The sequence below is a fragment of the Leuciscus leuciscus genome (assembly GCF_965113295.1).
Source record: "Leuciscus leuciscus genome assembly, chromosome: 14".
In the NCBI taxonomy this organism is placed as follows: Eukaryota; Metazoa; Chordata; class Actinopteri; order Cypriniformes; family Leuciscidae; genus Leuciscus; species Leuciscus leuciscus.
Genome location: NC_138738.1, coordinates 1,348,465 through 1,365,134, shown reverse-complemented (window position 1 = coordinate 1,365,134; position 16,670 = coordinate 1,348,465). Strand labels below are relative to the sequence as shown.

The 16,670-nt window shown below is 37.4% G+C and overlaps 1 long non-coding RNA gene across 1 annotated transcript in view; it reads left to right on the top strand.

The window, feature by feature from the left end:
• The window catches only part of LOC309474217, an 18,260-nt gene extending 1,666 nt beyond the window's left edge, over positions 1 to 16,594 (top strand). Inside the window, exons 2-3 of the long non-coding RNA XR_014197253.1 lie at positions 75 to 139; positions 16,531 to 16,594. This is a non-coding gene — a long non-coding RNA (uncharacterized lncRNA). The remainder of the gene's footprint in view (positions 1 to 74; positions 140 to 16,530) is intronic.
• The last annotated feature ends 76 nt before the right edge of the window (positions 16,595 to 16,670 follow it).

Below are 16,670 nucleotides of genomic sequence, written 5' to 3'. Positions count from 1 at the left end.
TCTAATTAAAAAAATAGAATTCCAAGGTATATTGAGTTGTGTCTCATACCTTTATCTGTTTCTTTCTGGAATAGATACAATCTGATTCAATAGGAACATGCAATCTGATGGTGCTTTTGCATGATCAACTACCATGTGGGTGAGTATACTAACATATTATGCATATTTATTTTATACTCATGTATAAATTGATTAATAATGGTTTCAGAATTTTTAATAAAATAGATTTTTTATCTTAAATAATGTACAGTGAATCTCCTGGCAAGATTATGCATGGATTAAACATCAAAAACAAAATTATAAGTTAATTAATTAAGAAGTTATATTGTGCTTAAAGACGATGAAGCCTATTTTTAAGACTATAAGTATTTTATTTTTGCTTCGTGACATTAGTTATTAAATGTTTACCACCCAAATTCTCATATCTGTAATGCATTTTTTAAGTGAAAGTATTTTTATATATTTTTTATATCATATATATTTGACATCATTTTATATCAATTTTTATACATGATAATATATATATATATATATATATATATATATATATATATATATATATATATATATAATTATAATTCTATATATATATATATATATATATATAATTTATTTTTTTATTTTTTTATTTATCATGTATATAAATTATATATTTTATAATTTATATAAATTACATCTTTTTTATGGGAATTTCTTTTTCAATGAAAGTATAGTTGCTGTTTTTTTTTGTTTTTTTTGAGATTTACAATTTTGTTCTTGGATTTTGGAAGAAACACTGTGATAGTAAGAAAGAATCAGTAGCACTTTATTTTACAGCCCTGTTTCACATGTACATACTATATACTCACTGTAGTAATTTAACTGGGTAATAACTAGTCCCAAACCAACCCCTAAACCTAACCTTTCCCCATATAGTTACCTTATATTACCCAGTAATTTCATAGTAAGTACATTGAAAGTGAACACACTGTAATATAAAGTGCAACCAAATAATCTACGGCTTTCTCTGTTGACCTACTTATAGAAACACACTTTCTTCTCTGTAAGCTGAAAGTGTCTCTCCGTAACTTAAGCACCTTCTCCGGTACTTTCCATCCGCAAGAATTAGGTCTGTGCAGGAAATGATGTGAGTGGTTGAGGCTTCGAGCCAATGAGGGTTTAGAGAGAATGAAAAGAGCGCTGACATTAATTCCCTGACCTGTGCTGATTCTGGCTTACTCCAGATAAACCAACAGTGCTCGTCCTCTCTGAAACACCCAGCACCCAGCTTTATATATTTAAGACATTTTTTTTTTTTTTAATTAGCGTTTGATTATTGATGTTACTTTTATTATTTGAGCTTTGTATTGCTTATTTTGTGTACAGCGCTTTGAGAAGTTGCTTTTAAAGGCGCTTTATAAAATAAAGTTTATTATTATTAAGTTTATTATATCACAATGTTCACGAAACAGCTTATCCTTTATTTTTTAAATTTTTTTTTAAGCAAACAATGCAATACAGATGAGTGCATAAAGAAAACAACAGCAAAAAACAAATATAGACAAAAATAGATGATGAAAAAGCAAGTTTCAGACAAATAAGCTTGTTGACGACAAACAAAATGCATAATACGAGAGGAAACAAATGAGCAAACAAATAAACAAACATATAAACAACATAAAACAAAAAGAAATATGGATGAACATACATATCTCTACACACATTTATATATATGAAACAGCTTATCCTGAATATTGACTTGCTTTTCAAACTAATCATCCTGCAGATTTAACACCTTTAAGCCAATCATCTTAATTTACATGATTATATAATGTAGCATTTTCACCACTTTGCCAGTAGGGGCACTGTCTATGTCAGCGGACCATTTTAAGTTGCACAACGACGAGAAAAACAACCTCACTTTTTACATGTGAAGTCACGATTGCTTATACTTTGGGTTACAGGTATTTCAAAAGCACCAATCCATAGTTTTAAACTTGGATGCGTAACTCATTCCCTCATTGGTCCGATGCTTTTATGCAAACTGATAGTGCTTTTCGTTTTATCCCATGGGATTCGAACCCATGACTTGCCGTTGTTAGCACTATGTTGTCCATAGGATGAATGAATCGTGGTGCAAATCCAGTTTTTAATGTAGTTTATGTGTCTATGTGGTGTTTTTAATACGCTTTAAGGCAAAGCATGTGTGGCAAAGCAAGTCGACACCATTGCTGAGTATTTTCTCCTTAAAACTGCAGTGAACCAAAGACAGTCTCAAACACACGCTTTGAAATCGCTGGTGTTTCTGACGTCACAAACTACCTTGTAACCAATCAGATCAACGTGTGATCGTCAACCAGTGGATCTCTGAGCTGAGTGAGTGGAGGCGGGGCTCATTTGCATATTCATAGAACCATGCATACTAAATGAGGCTAGGGTGTCGAGTTACATTCAAGATATTTTAAGGCATGAAGACATTTTTTCAATGAAGAAACTTTTAAATATGTCATTTCGGTGATCAAAGATGAGTTTTAAGGGATGCAATTGCGGATTTAAGGATAGCTGATCAGATGCAACATTTTCACCTGCTGGACGATAAAAGATTCAAAGATTAAAAACGATCCGAGCTTGAAAAGTCAAGACAGAAGGCTTGGATTGAGTTTAATCTCAAGCCGATTGAATTTTGTAGCAATTTGTAAAGTAAGTGAATGGTTTTGTCATTCCATATATGCTTCTGTTTGCTGAAGTAAGTTTTCAGGACTGGCAGCAACTATCATACATTCCCATAACAGCTTGGCTGGACGCAGAGGTTTCAGTGGGCCTTCAGCCAGACAGTAGATCCAAACCACACAAACGTTTCATCACTGATGTATTAGGCCTTGTTCCTCATGTTGCAAAAAACACACAAGTGTATGTAATTGAATGATTTTGAGACGGAAACCTAGAAGGCAGTCGTTCAGTTCCTTTGTTTGTGGTAGTTACGCTTTGCCTCCTCGGGATCGGAGACTTGTTAGACATATTGGTGCCTTTTGGCAGAGTTTGAGCTGTGGGATTTTACATGCAAAAACCACATACAGTTTGTATGGGGTCAGGCAATAGCACATTCAAAGTCCTCCTTCCTTTTTCCCTTAACCTTTTTGGCAAATGTTGTTGAGGGAGTTAACATGGGGCAGCCTATCACTCTCCAGCTCTTTACTAGTTACCCTTTGAGGATAAGCAGGGTTGAACCAGGACAGTACCTGGATTGGAGACCCTCCTAGAGGGGTAAAAAAAGGCGCTGGACGGTGTCAGTCCGGGATAGTGACATCTTCCTTTGGATGAGATGTTAAATAGTTGATCTGACTGGTCTAGGCGGATACTGTACATTGACAAACTCCAGACCACCTTCGATCAAGAGATCAACTGATCTGCCTTTCCAAGGGTCTTTTCTTACTATGTTTCCTCGAGCCGTAGCCAAACCTGCCTTTAATGGCAGAATAATGCGGTAGTTTAGGATGCAGAACAGGCTTGTATTCAGAGATGCTGAGAAAAATGAGAGTATATCTGAAAGTGGTTTCTCTAGTGATACTAATGGTTGTAGATCATTGTACTTTCACAGCAGGTGAGCAGAGGTTATGTGGACGGTAGATGTGTCAGTCCAAAATGGCCCAGGAGAGTGGCATCTTCATTTGGATAATATGTTAAAGAGTGGACCTGACTGGTCCAGTTGGAGCTGTGCATTGGGAAACTTTATTCCATTAGAAGAAGACCACCTTCGATCAGTTCTGGGATCAACCGGATGTGCCGAATGTCCTTCAGATCGAGTCTGAGATCTAAGATTCCCCAACTTTAGTACCGGAATAGTGTCCGGGATAAGTCTTTCAAAGCTTGGACGCTTCATTGAATTGAAAGACAATAAAACAGGTGCAGATAAAGCCCACCAGAACAGCTGTTGCACCATCTTCTGTGTTTGCCAGCAATGACCCTCGTCGATCTCTTCCTCGTTTCATTGCAATTGAATTGAACTCAATTTTGAAGTCAATGCAACTTTCCTGTAGCTCAAACTGTAGAGCGTTGGCGCTTGTGATGCCAAGGTCATGGGTTCGATTCCCATGGAAAGCAAGAACTGTTAAGAATGTAAATGTACACCTTGAAATGCAATGTAAGTTGCTTTGGATAATGTAAATTGCATGGGTAGAAAAACTTTGCCCCTAGTTTCTCTCATCTCATATTTGCTTGGGAATGAGCTTGTTCCCACAGCTTTCATCCAATATCACTATGTTCTTTTGTAGCTGAAGCAGCTTGGGCTTGGGATGAAAGATCCATCCTTGTATGTTTTCAAACAGTGTGTTACCTGTCCAAATCTTTCATTAATAGGCTACACCACCTGCCCTATACAAACATTAGGTAAGGACTCAAAAATATTGTTTGTTGCCTAATGTACTTGCGTGTGCCAGGGACCTTTGTGTTTCGGTGAGCACAATGTCCAAGGTTCCCAAACTGACATTCCCTCTAGATCATTACCCTAACTGGGGACTGATTCAATTCCCTATATAGATGATGCAAGAAACTTCCATCCTCAAGTTTCGGTGTCGATTTGCAGGAACTCTTTATCAAACCCAGCAATTAATGCTAAAGACCGAAGAGGGCGTTGATGCCTCCAGTTGTCACAAACAGTACAATCTTCTTTTCAATTCTAGGGGTCCACCAGATCCACTAGAAGACGAGCAAAATGAACGTGGTTAAATGTTTTTCGAGGACTCAATGTGTTTGGCAAACAGAGCCAGCAAGAATTAAGGTTTGAGGACCAAATACTTTCAAGCTCCAAAAACAGAACACCTGCAGCACGTCTAGTTTTGTACTTGTTTGATATCATGGGTCTGATGCTGGGACGTCTTTACCAAAGGTACAATCTTGTTGTAGTAACCTGGGAAAAACACAATGGCCGTAGTTTACGAATCACCACTTCTAGGATTTGATCCTGCAGTTTTTCAGTCACTCCACAAAACCTTATAAAGTTGCTAAAAAAAGTCTATCAATATCTTTGCATGTTAAAAATGCTTCTATTATCAGATGAACTGTTTTTACAGTTATGTAGATCAGGACTTTCCAGAGATGCTTTGAATTCTCTGTTATAGTTTTCAAATTTTCTCTTTTGGAAACACATTTGTGTGGTTTGGTGGCTAAAAATTAGAGCAGAAATATAGGAGTTTGAACCTACCCGCGTCACAATCTCTGACAAATCCTCAGGCGCCACCTGTTGTTTGTTTTAGGTATGACTACATGGAAACTTTCCAGTTTTCTTGTGCAAAACTCACCTACTGCTCTCCAGAGTTGCATGTTTGGGGCAAGAATGACGTTCAGACAGAAGTTTGACAAAGTCTTGGTCATACGTCAAAGTATTAAGGTTTGTCTGAGAAACCAATTTGTTTAAAATAGTCCCAGAATACCAAACATATCTGATAGCAATGTTTTTCACTCTGATACCGGTGCTAAACGTTCAGTCAGGTTATGCATTTATTTGTTACCCATCTTCCTTTACTCGTCTCTATTGTAAAGCTGCTTCAATATGCAGCTTTATAGTCATAATTTAAACATTTCGAGTGGGAAAAGTGCTGAAAGTATGAAAGCAGTGTATTGTCGTCATGTGCCTCCGTTTCTTTTTGACCTGTTGTCCAAATCTGTGGTCTAAGGGTTTCTTCTTTACTATAACCTCACTTTCACTGTTGTTTTGTTTCCTCGAGCCGTATCTAAACCTGCCAGATACCATCAGAAGCAGAAAAAGGGTCTAGTTTTAGATGCATTACAGGCTTGTATTTAGAGATGCTGAGAAAAACAAGAGAATATCTGAAAGTGGTTTCTCTACATTAGTGGTGATATGTTAGTAGATTGCTGTACTTCTACAGCAAGTAAGCAGAGGTTATGTGGACAGATGTCAACTTTTACAAATATGAACATGCATGTGTATCTGAGAGGTGTGAATTTGTTCCTCTTGTGGTAGAAAAATGAATTACATCAAATAGGTACTTGAGCTTGTTTCGGTTATTGAAACAATGCCACCTAGTGGAAACTGATGGGATCTTCTTTTTATTATGCATAAGCCAGGGCGTGCTTCTCAATTCTTATTAGGGGTTCAATCACTTGAAACCCTATTGTAATTGTTAGGATTTTTATTCTTATTCTTATTGTCTCAGCTCCACCCCCTGTAGGATGAGGGAAGGCTGCAAGGAAAGAAAAGGATATTTATACATTGCAATACTTGATCACTTCACAGCGTCAGCAGCAGCGCTCAAAGGATCTGCCCTTATATTGTTTTAGTTTGGCTATTTAAGAAATTCATAATAAATAATACAGTTTTTCTCAGTCGCTTTGGTGCATTTCTCAGATCAGAAATTAAATTCCCAAAAGTACTTGTTCAACATTCACATCATCTAGTCACTTGTGCTCATCATAAAATCAGTTTCTCATTCTTTTGAACAAGTTGTGATTGCTTTGGTGCATTCATGCAATTGATAATGTACAATTGTCTGTGGTTTCCTACATTATCAGTTGCTAATGCCATGTTCCTCAAAATATATTAAATAGTTCTCTATGCAATAGTCTTACCCCTCAAAACATCTAGTCATTAGTTCATCATATAAGTCATTAAATGCAAAATGTTTGATCTAGTTGTCATAAACTGTCAAGCATATTTTCTACACATTTCTATTAGACTTTTTGCAAATGTGCCATGAATTGATGAATTGTGCAGGTGAATCTTGAATCTTGAAATAGCTCAAAGTTGCATCTCATGAACCTTCAATTGGCGAGCATATATACTAAAAGTGTAACTGTGAATCCTATCCAGTCTCTTTCAATCAATAACTCACGTACAGTAGTGTGCAAATTTGTACTTTTGAAATGGATATATGGCATACAGAAGAAGCGCAGCTTTGTACATTTCAATACAGTAACTGTCATCCAAACTGTTGTCATAGTTTACATCAGGTAATACTAACAGAGTGCAGTTTTGACAACATGACTAAGCTTTTAGACTATCTTGTTTGTGAACAATGACACAAGGACTTTTCATTCTAATGGCACTGATATGTTCATCAACATAAATACCTACTTTTGAGAGATGAACTAAATATTTTGAGTAAGTTACAGGCTTTTGCAGGTGATCCAGTGTGTGCTGCTGTTTGTATGAACTGTTTTGAGAATGCACATACTTCTTTGCAAATATTAAGGATGATTTGAGAAATGCACCAAAGCGACTGAGAAAAACTGTAATAAAGCAAGATACCCTGTTGAAATATGTGAGATGTGTGGTTTATTTAAACTACAAAGGTAAAGTATAAATTCAAATGATTGTGGTCGATGTGAAGGGGGAGGAGAATGTACGAGCGTCACCTTTAGTCGATAAAACTCTTCCGCAAAGGATTCACCCATGTGTCTACTCCTCATGAAGTTCCTCACTCCTCGATCCTCGACTCTTCAGTCCTTGATCCTCGCCTCCTCACTCCTCGATCCTCGTCTCCTCACTCCTCGACTCCTCACTCCTCGATCCTCGCCTCCTCACTCCTCGCCTCCTCACTCCTCGATCCTCGCCTCCTCACTCCTTGATCCGCGCCTCCTCACTCCTCGCCTCCTCACTCCTCGATCCTCGCCTCCTCACTCCTCAACTCCTCGCTCCTCGATCCTCGCCTCCTCACTCCTCGATTCTCACCTCCTCACTCCTTGACTCCTCACTCCTCGATCCTCGCCTCCTCACTCCTTGATCCTCGCCTCCTCACTCCTCGCCTCCTCACTCCTCGCCTCCTCACTCTTCGACTCCTCACTCCTCGCCTCCTCGACTCCTCACTCCTCGATCCTCGCCTCCTCACTCCTCAACTCCTCACTCCTCGATCCTCGCCTCCTCACTCCTCGACTCCTCACTCCTCGATCCTCGCCTCCTCACTCCTCGCCTCCTCACTCCTCGATCCTCGCCTCCTCACTCCTCGACTCCTCACTCCTCGATCCTCGACTCCTCACTCCTCGATCCTCGCCTCCTCATTCCTCGATCCTCGACTCCTCACTCCTCGATCCTGTCTATCTATCTATCTATATATTGTCTATCTGTCTATCTGTCTATCTATCTATCTATCTATCTATCTATCTATCTATCTATCTATTTATCGTCTATCTGTCTATCTATCCATCTATCTATCGTCTATCTGCCTATCCATCTATCCATCTATCTATCTATCTGTCTATCTGTCTATCCATCTATATATCTATCTATCTATCTATCTATCTATCTATCTATCTATCTATCTATCTATCTATCTATCGTCCATCTGTCTATCCATCTATCTATCTATCTATCTATCTATCTATCTATCTATCTATCTATCTATCGTCTATCTGTCTATCCATCTATATATCTATCTATCTATATATCGTCTATCTGTCTATCCATCTATATATATATCTATATATCGTCTATCTGTCTATCCATCTATCTATCTATCTATCTATCTATCTATCTATCTATCTATCTATCTATCTATCTATCTATCCATCTATATATCTATCTATCTATATATTGTCTATCTGTTTATCCATCTATCTATCTATCTATCTATCTATCTATCTATCTATCTATCTATCTATCTATCTATCTATCTATCATCTATCTATCGTCTATCTGTCTATCCATCTATATATCTATCTATATATCGTCTATCCATCTATATATCTATCTATATATTGTCTATCTATCTATCTATCTATCTATCTGTCTGTCTATCTATCTATCTATCTATCTATCTATCTATCTATCTATCTATCTATCTATCTATCTATCTATCTATCTATCTATCTATCGTCTATCTATCTATCTATCTATCTATCTATCTATCTATCTATCTATCTATCTATCTATCTATCTATCTATCTATCTATCTATCGTCCATCTATCTATCTATCCATCTATCTATCATCCATCTGTCTATCCATCATCTATCTATCTATCCATCTATCTATCTATCTATCTATCTATCTATCTATCTATCTATCTATCTATCTATCTATCTATCTATCTATCTATCTATCTATCTATCTATCTATCTATCGTCTATCCATCTAAATATCTATCTATATATCGTCTATCTGTCTATCATATATCTATCTATCTATCTATCTATCTATCTATCTATCTATCTATCTATCTATCTATCTATCTATCTATCTATCTATCTATCTATCGTCTATCTGTCTATCCATCTAAATATCTAGCTATATATCGTCTATCTGTCTATCCATCTATCTATCTATCTATCGTCTATCTGTCTATCCATCTATTTATCTATCTATATATCGTCTATCTGTCTATCCATCTATATATCTATCTATATATCGTCTATCTATCTATCTATCTATCTATCTATCTATCTATCTATCTATCTATCAATATATATATCGTCTATATGTCTATCCATCTATCTATCTATCTATCTATCTATCTATCTATCTATCTATCTATCTATCTATCTATCTATCTATCTATCTATCTATCTATCTATCTATTGTCTATCTGTCTATCCATCTATCTATCTATCTATATATCGTCTATCTGTCTATCTATCTATCTATCTATCTATCTATTGATTAAAGCTACACTGTGTAGGATTTTCTCCCATCTAGCGGTGAAATTGTTTATGACTACCAACTGAATATTACTTTCTAGCTCCTCCCATTCCGAGGGTGTTTTAACTCCTACGGTGGACGTATTATTTCAAATCTGCCGGCAGTCGCGAGTAATCTCCCCCTCGCATTCGTCTCGGTGCCACTGAGTGTAAAAACGCGAAAGGCGAAGCTTGAATTTCCAGGTATGTCCCTCTTTGGCTAATGTATTTTCAAGATGGAGGCGCAACATGGCTGCCGCCATTCGAGCGACTCGCTCGTATTTATTCTAAATGGCAGATTCTGCGTTTACAAGAATACTTGATTAGTTGGTAGAAGTAATTACACATTAATGAGCACATATCATTTTGAAAGAACAAAGTGTTTTTTGCTAAGAATCAACTTAAAAAATTACACAGTGTAGCTTTAAATAAAAAAAATACATGAAATACATTTTTCCTGAATATATGCACACCCTCACATTGTTGAACAGTGACGTAACTTCATAACCTTCATAACTTAGTATAAAGTTCATATTTGAACACTGATTCTGATGACTGAACAGTGATGACTGATGACGGGTGAAAGTTCAGCTATGGTCATGAAACACGTGTCTGAAGTGTATTTTATCGGTGTGTGTGTGTGTGTGTGTGTGTGTGTGTGTGTGATATCTGTCTGAAGTCTGTGACCGACGTCTAGTCTCATCTTGAGTGACGGTTCATTCAGAGGCGTCTCTCGATCTGTCAATCACTGTCTCTATCCATCAGCCTGTTGCTCTCCATCACTCTCCAAACCCACAGAACACCAAAGAAGATGTTTTCAATGTTTTTGGTTCTCAACATCCTTCAAAATATCTTTTTTTATGCTTAAACAGGTTTGAAAACACATGAAAGTGAGTAAATTATGACAGAATGATCATTTTGGGTAAATTATCACTTTAATTGTGCTACGTTAGTAGGTCTAAAGGCCCGTGATGTAGTTTGTTTATAGTCTACGTTTAGCTTTTTTACTTCTGCCGATTGTACTTATGCTTCAAAATTCATAAAAGTTGTGTTCATTTATGAAGATTATCGTGATGAACCAAACGTGTAAGAATCATAAACTTTAGTTTTGTTAGTCACAGTTCTTATTCTGCTCACCAAGGCTGCGTTTATGGGATCAAAAACTGGAATATTCTCAAATATTATTAAAAAGAAATTATATTTTAAATGTAATTTATTCCTGTGATCAAAGCTGAATTTTCAGCATCATTACTCCAGTCTTCAGTGTCACATGATCCTTCAGAAATCATTCTAATATGATGATTTGATGCTCAAGAAACATTTATGATTATTATATTGAAAATCGATTTATATTTTTGTGTAAACCGTGATGCATTTTAGTTTTTGTGAATATGTTTAGAGAACAGCATTCATTTGAAATCTTTTGTAACATGTATGTATAAATGTCACTTTTGATCAATTTAATGCACCCTTGATGAATATAAATTTCTTAAAAAACCCTACACCTTAGAATGGTATTAATATACGTAATATAGGTACGTCTCCTATATTGAAATCTTTCGTGAGTCGGGTCTTTTTTCTCTGGAGAGTTTCAGATCTTCTGTTTCTGAATGCAGTGAGACAGTAATATTAGTTAATACGTAGGCAATATAAACATCACATTTGGGTTTGTTGTTTGTTGTCGTGGGGGTTTTGATGTGGTTGTATTTGCAATTCACAGTCTGTCCACAGATAACGGCGTGTGACCCCAGTGACTGCTGTTTGGATTTGTGGAATTCCTTGAAAATGTCCTTTTATAGTGAATGTGAGTCTGGCTGACCCGTCCAGTGTGAGTGAGCAATATCTGGTTGTGTTTGCATCATTCCTTACCTTGATGTGTCATGATGAATGCTGCACTGTTGATGTCTCTTGAAGTGTGTTTTAGGTCACTGTTCTGTGCATGATAACCTGGAAGAATGATGTTTCTCTGTTGATTGTAGAAGTATTGATGATTATGAGCAGGGGACACACTTGCCATCAAAACAAAGTTATTGGTAAAGAGGGACATGATATATTTACATTTGTGCATTTGGAAGATGTTTTATCCAAAGCAACTTACTTTGCCATCCACACATCTATTATTCATCCATACCTTTCCATCCATGTTTAATTCCCAGTGAATGTATGAACTGATCACATTTACCTTCAATGAGTTGCTTTAGATATGCGATTCTGCCAAATACATAAATGTAAATATGGACATCTTAACACTGTCTGATTTTAATCCGAGAATAATTGATGACTTTAGACATTTTTAGATATTTGTGACCCTGGATCACGTCACCAGTCTCGAGTCGCACGGGTTTATCTGTGGAAATATCCAACAATACATACTATGGGTCAAAATTATCGATTTTTCTTTTATGCCAAAAATCATTAGGATATTAAGATCATGGTCCATGAAGATATTTTGTACATTTCCTACCGTAAATATATAAAACATGTATTTGTGTGAGTGAATGCAGCACAATTGTGAACATAAATGCACAACTTTAAAGGAGATTTTCTTAATGTTTTGATTTTTTTGCCTCAGATTCCAGATTTACAATAGGTGTATATCAGCCAAATATTGTCCTATCATAACAAACCACACATCAATGGAAAGCTTATTTATTCAGCTTTCATATGATGTATAAATCTCAATTTCCAAAAACTGACCCATGTGACCCATCTGACTGGTTTTGTGGTCCAGGGTCACTTTTAGGTTTACTTTAATTTGAATTTAAACACTGCAAAATGGCTGATCTGAGTTCACATCTGAGCGATGTTGTGATCTAGTGAACCATTGTTATCTAGTCACTCATGAGAGTTTGCCGGAGCTCATGTCTGAGTGTGATGTAAGTGAGTGGATATTTCAGGTAATGGGGTCTACAGTAATAGGATCAGCTCGTGGATTTAAGTTATTTGAGGTGGCTGATGCACTGCATTGTGGGAATGCACACAAGCACATCAACATTTTGCATGTGACCTCTTGATATTTTCCATATACAGTGATCCCAAAAAAGTGTTTAACGAAGTCACTCTCCTAAATGTAGGAACGTTTATCTAATGTCTAATGTTTCAATCAGCTTGTGGTTTGGTGATTTTTATTTGGTTTATGAAGTCAGTTCTCCTCTAAAATAATAACTAGTTAATATATCAACATCATCCACAAACACAAAACTGATGCTTCATCCATTGATTTGGCATTTAAAACCCAACAAACTTCTGATTGTCAAATGTTTTTGTTTGGAAAGTGTGTTTTTGAATCTTTCTTTGCAATAAATGACACTTGTTGTGATATTTATTAGACGATATAATGACATTCAGACATTTATAAGTGTAACTGAAGTGTATAAATCATTTTGGGGTCACTGTAGATGAGATTGCTAAACAAATATATATATATATATATATATACACAATGTATATATACAGTGCATGTATGAAATAGGATCAGCTGTATATGTATATATATATTCTTATTTTAAGTTGCTAAGTTTAAGGCTGCAGATAAAAACATAATCTGCCTTGATCATACTTGCTGGACTTTTCTCCGTCTCTGTAGAGTTTATTGCTGCTGATTGTATGACGGCATTGCAGGAACAGTTTATCAGTTTCCTGGTGTTTTCTTTCCGGTCGGGATGAAGACGACGTCACCTAACCTGGTTTTGAATGTCCCGTAAGAGTCTCAGAGCCGGTCATGACATTCATGAGGACACGTCTTACACATCGCGTGCAGATTATCAGTGCGCAGGGTGTGTGTGTGTGTGTGTGTGTGGGGACGCAGGATTAGTGTAATTCAGTGGGTCTGTGGGTTAGTATGTCAGTATATCAGTAAGTCAGCAGGTTTCACTGGAAACATAAACGTCTTTGAATTAAACACACAAAACTGATGCTTCCTGTGATTGTTCACAATAACTCAATGATAAACACACACACACACACACACACACACACACACACACACACACACACACACACACACACACACACACACACACACACACACACACACACACACACACTTTCTTGTACATCTATCTTTATGAGGACATTCATTGCCACAGTGCAATCTCTAGCCGCTTCCCCTAACCTTACCCATCACAACTAAGTGCCTAACTCGACCCCTGACCCTAAACCGACTCTTAACCTCATTATAACCTTATCCCTAAAACCAAGTCTTGACCTTCAAACAGGCCTTTAAAGGCTCTCAGAAACTGAGGACCGGCCAACATGTCCTTTACTCTCTCTGTCCTCACTCCACTGGTCTAACACTCAAACTGGTCCTCACAAAGATAGTTGTACAAGTACACACACACACACACACACACACACACTCAAAATCATGCCCCGCCCTACATTTGTTCTTGTTCCAGAAGCCCTTTAATGCGACTTTAACATTAAGAACAACAGAAAGTGCAGATTTTACAACAGAACTGATGCTTTATTGTAAAGGCAACAGACAGTGTGTGTTTGAGGATCATTCATGAGCATATAATAATAATAACTGAATTATAATACACTGATAGGAAGGCATTGCTCTGCTCTTCAGGACCGTTATGCTGCTTTTATCTGCATTTAGTAGGTGTGTTTAATAAGTGTAATGAACGACACGCTTTCCAACATGCCAGAGTTGTGTGAGCAGCTGAAATGAGCAAACAGGCGATCGAGTCCCAGTTGCACACGAGCACGCAGGACAGGGACAAACTGCAACTCTTCTGTACACAAGCGGACGGGAACTGCCAAAGGGTTTATCGTTCTCTAACACTGGTTATGCCTCACGTACAGTTAGGTCCAAAAGTCTGAGAGCACTGCAGTTTCTCAAATGCTTCTCTTTTGCATTATGAATTAGGCTACAGTTTTTTCAACTGCTTACACACAAAATCCACTCAAACACCAGAAACACACACCAAATCTGCAAACCCATACACTAGTTCTCGGCCTTCGACTCGGTTTTCAATTTCATAAAACACATTTTGCAAACCACAACACACACTTCTCTATGAAACACACAAAAATCTAACAGGAATTATCTTGATTTCCTTTTTCCAAATGCCACTGTACTTCATCAGAGCCTCACACACACACACACACACACACACACACACACACACACACACACACACACACACACACACACACACACACACACACACACACACACACCTCACACACACCTCTCACACACACTCACACACACACACTCAACTCTCTTCTAAACCTGACTACGAATATCTTACCTGAGGCCTCTTCAGAGCTTTGTGAACCATTGTTTCCTCTGAATCATGTCACTTGCCTTGTCCGATGATTTGTCTGTCTAACTTTCCACCTGTCTCTCCGACTCAGTTAGCTGATGCAATCTCTACTATGAAGCTTTCTGGTTCTAAGTCAGATAATATCCCGGCTCGTCTTTTTAAGGATGTTTTTTCTACTATTAGTCCTATGGTAACCGCTATCATAAACAGCTCTCTAGCCAAAGGTGTTGTTCCAGCTAGTTTTAAACATCCAGTTGTGTAACCAATGTTGAAAACGCCTCAACTTGATCCAGATGTGCAGTAACTATCGACCGATCTCTAAACTGCCTTTCATCTCTGAGCTTTTAGAGAAAGTAGTTTTCTCACATCTCCAGTCTTAATATTTTGGACATGTTCCAATCTGGCTTTAGATCATTAGCACTGAGTCAGCTCTGTTGAGGGTTATCTTGCTTGCTCTGGATTCAGGCGCTTGTGTTGGGCTGGTTTTGCTGGACCCGAGCAGCACCATTGACCACAACGTTCTTCTTGAATGGCTAGAATGTATGGTAGGTGTCAAGGGCACTATTACAATGGTTTGCTTCTAACCTCAATTACTTTTTCTGTAAATTTAGGACATGTTTCCTCATCACCTGCGCCTGTTTTGTTTGGTGTGCACCAGGGCTCCGTTTTGGGACCTTTAATGTTTCCCCTTTATATGCTCCCCTTGGCCCTCATTTCTCATAAATACAACATTTCCAATCGCTGTTATGCTGATGATTCTCAGTTTTACCTTCCAGTAAGGCTTGGCACCACTGCTTCATCTGATGTGTTATTGAAATGTGTAAATGATATCAAGAGGTGGATGACAAATAATTTGCTGCAGTTGAATGAGGATAAAACAGAGGTTTTAATCCTGCTCTGGAAGCCCAGTTAGGTCCTCTCTCAACACATGTGCGCAAACAAATCAAAAACCTTGGAGTGATCTTTGACTCTTCACTATTTATTTTTTTGATAAAAGAATTAGTGCTGTTATTAGAGGAAGCTTTTTCCATTTAAGATCTATTGCAAAGTTGAAGAACCTTCTTTCAAGTAAAGATTTAGAAGTTGTAACATCACGATTAGATTATTGCAACTCTCTTTATTCTGGTCTCCCTCAATCTTCACCATCTTGATTGCAAGTTGTTCAAAATGCGGCTGCAAGACTTTTGACTGAGTCTAAAAAGAGGGATCATATCTCCCCTGTTTTAGCATTAAATTCAGAGTTGATTTTAAGATCCTTATGTTTCCTTATGATCCTTATCCTTATAAGGTGTTGTCTGGCCGTGCACCATGGTATATCATATTAGTGATCTTATTGTGCCATATTGTCCTGCTAGGGCACTTAGATCTTCCAATCACTTGCTCTTAAATGTGTCACGGTGTGATCGGGCCTTTTCTGTGTCTAGAGACAGAGATAGCCCAAGCTTTGGACTCCCTTATCATGTGACGTCTGCTCCTTCATTGGACATGTTTAAATCTACTCTTTAAATGCATTTTTATTCTTTAGCTTTTGGAAACCTGTAATTGTTGTGTTTGATATAGTGTAGACCTGCTTTGCACTTTGCACAGCACTTTGGATCAAATTTATATTGTGTTTAAATGTGCTTTATTAATAAATGTTGTATTTCCAGCTTGCTCTCAGACTCTCGGACGCTCTCGTACCTCGACTGTCAACGGCAGTAGTTTGTGTTTCGGTGAGTTTATGTTTATATTTATATGTCACGTTTGCAGCGAAAGCAAACAAATACATTTTCTTATGATGAACAACCCT